The following is a 3,197-nucleotide window of genomic DNA, read 5'->3' on the forward strand; positions in this document are numbered from 1 at the left end:
CTCCCAAATAAGGTAACAAGCAAAGGAGCATATAACCTGATTGGGTACTTCCCCTTCTATGGCCTCTGGGCTGTTGCTAAGTCAAGAGTTAGGCAGGAATTACATAGTAACAGAGTTATGCAGGAACCATGCAAGAGGGGCTTCAGAGTTAATGGGCACATAAAGACATCGGCAGGATCCAACTGCATTCCTTTCTAGTTGACTTATGGCCTCTGGGCCCTAGTGTTACTTTGTTCTGGGGGAGCTCCCACCACAGAGGTGACCCAGGGGGCCCCTCCCCCATTTTCCCAATTGCAGGTGTTGGTGGCAGACTCCCCAAAATGAGCGCCAGAAAAACCTGTTGATCAGGCAAAGCTGAGTTTACTGGACTCATTGCCAAGGCAATGAGGAAGAACACAGCCTCGATAGAAGAACCTAGAATTAAGGCTCGGAGCCTTAGAGCCACTCAGTGATTTCCAGGTGGGAACCTGGGGGCAGGTCTTTGTATTGGTAGACACAGCCTAGGGGTGGGGCTCCACCTGCGGTTGGGTTACAGCCTTACCTTCCTGGGGTAAGTCTGTCTTGGAGCCAAAAGCCAGTGTACTCTGCTCCGTTCCCAGTTTGACAATGCAATGGTAAAGGATGCGCAGTCCCAGAATTGTTTGTTGCTGGGGACAGGATGGCCTGTTTGTTCCCAGTGTGGCTTAACACAGGACTAGGAAAGGATACTGGTGTCAGACTTCACAAGTCAGACCCCCTAGGCTGCTGTTGGCTCCCACTCACTGCCCTACGAGGCCACCAAGATGACTTGTTGGTCAAACAAGGCCAAGGTCATTGTGGCCTGCAGTAAGAGAGACCACGACCTTGACAGAGCCCTATAGGCTTCTCGGAAGGGTGAGGTCAAGGGTGAGATGTTTTTGAGTTTTTCCAGTCTGGTGTAAGACAGGTCTTTCAATGAAAGGGTCTGATTGGGATGGAGCAAACCCAGCTCAGGATTGGCGGATGCTGCCAAGCAAAGGCTTTGAAGGTAACTGGAAGAATAAGGGTCTCTGAGAAGCCCGGCAGAGCCGGCTGTGGTTCTTGGCTGGAGGCTGTTACCCTGATGAGGGCTAGTTGAAAAATCTAATGTTTGGATAAATGGATTTTGAGGAAGTTCCTGAAATCAACAATAAAGTTATTTGCAACTTCCGCGTCCTAGACAAGAATTTCCTGGCATAGCAAAGGCACCGGGAGCTAAGAGGCTGGGTGATGGTGGTTCAGTTCTCGCCTGAGCAGGTTAAAAGCTGCTACGGTGGAGGGGAGGCCGCCTCTCCCTGGGCCTGGCTGAGAGCACAACTGGCCCTCCCACCACCACCAGCTGGCACACCAGTGCCCCAGGCAACGAGGGGCACCGGCGGAGGCACTGTAACATTGGAGGAGAACGTGTGGGCGGCTTGCCTTCTGCAAAGCCCAGGGAGGGGTGCCCCAAGAGAACCACCCCTGGAGACCAGAGGTGCTCGAATCATCCCCATCTCTTGGCGGAGCTCCTGGTGCTGGGGGACTGCAGTGAGCGGTAGCGAGGAGACCATGGGTTTCAAGTGGGCTGTCTTGCTGACTTCAACCCACGAGGATGTCCTATTGAGGGACCCCCCCCCCAGCAGCAAGAGCTGTGGGGTCAGCAGGGCTAAGAGGTGAGGAAGAAGGCAAGCCCAAGACAGATGGACTGCTGGGCAGGGGAGAGATTTGAATCGGGTCCAAGGGGTATGTTTGGAAATGAACACCATTGGATTTAAGAACCAGAATGAGACTGACTACAATGAAAAGTGATGGACTCGGCCTCCGATGTCTTAAGGGGGATTTACTACAACCCAGTGAGGGGGAGGCAATTGCTGGTAAAAATAGAACCATGTCATGCATATACTTCCAAAGAGTTGCGACTATGTACGAAGACTGGTTAAAGGCATGAAGCCCAATGCTAAAACCAGACAAGTCCAAAGAGAAAACCATGCCTGGTCTCAGATCAGACCCAGCAAAGAAAGCCAGAATCAGGGCTTCTGAGCCCTGCCGTACACGCCATCTTAGCTGCCTGGACCAGAAGGACACCTCCCTGACTGATGCAGTCAGAGCCACGGGCAGGGGACGAGCTATCTCCACTGCGGGGCCCCGTGGCTGAGACGAACATTGATCCTCAGCAAAGGAGACTGGAGACTGTCACGACTCTGGCATATTGGTTGGGTTTTCTCGTTCTTGGTGTAGCTTCAGGAAATGGGGATGGAACGGGATACCCTGCTACATTTTCTAACATGTTTTTTCATAGAAACCCACCCTTTTTTGGTGCGGTGTTAATTTTGTAACCAGCCAACTGACTGCATTTGCTTATGTTTTAGAATTCTTTTTTCAGTTGATTATCTCAAACTTTTCAGATATACAATCCTCTTATTTACAAATAATGAAGAACTTTGCTTTGTTGTTTCTAACACGTATTCCTTGTAACTCTTCCAATGTGAAATAATAATGGTGATCATGGAATGTTATCTCACCATGAAGCATAGCACGGCCTTTTGGCTTGAGAGAGATATACCAGCTTCTGAAGCTAGCATCCGTTACACGTTTCACTTTTCAAAAATGCCTGGAGTAATATTTCCCATCCCACATGTTCTTCCAGAACATTTCCACTCCCCCATCAAAGAGTACAGTCCCCTTGACCCTGGGCAGGCCCTTTATGACTGCCTCGCCTACATGGAGTCTGACAGAAGGGACAAGTGACGTCCAAGGCTAGGTCTGTCTCTTGAGAGGCTTATCCTTGGAACCAGGCATTGAGCTATGAGGAAGGTGACCTGGAAGTCACGTGTGCAGAGGAACCAGTGCCCTCCATCACCCCAGCTGAGCGCCCAGCTACCACTTGCCCTCAGCGGGCCGGCCCTGGCCAACGCCACATAGAGCAGAGGTGATGCCTGTCCGTGCTGCAGACCCATGAGCAAGACAGACACGTGGCATTGTTTGAAGCCACTGGTTTTTTGTTTTGTTTTGTTTTTTAATTTTTTGGCTGCACCATGCAGCACGTAGGATCCTAGTTCTCCGATCAGGGATCAAACCCACGTCCCCCGCATTGGAAGCATGGAGTCAACCACTGGACCACTGGAGAAGTCCCTTAAGGCACTGTTTTGGGGTAGTTTGTTATGTAGCTGTAGTGAACTGCAACATCATCTATTCCAATGCTCCTATTATTAAGCGAATCA

Source organism: Hippopotamus amphibius, chromosome X, assembly GCF_030028045.1.
Source record: "Hippopotamus amphibius kiboko isolate mHipAmp2 chromosome X, mHipAmp2.hap2, whole genome shotgun sequence".
NCBI lineage: Eukaryota > Metazoa > Chordata > Mammalia > Artiodactyla > Hippopotamidae > Hippopotamus > Hippopotamus amphibius.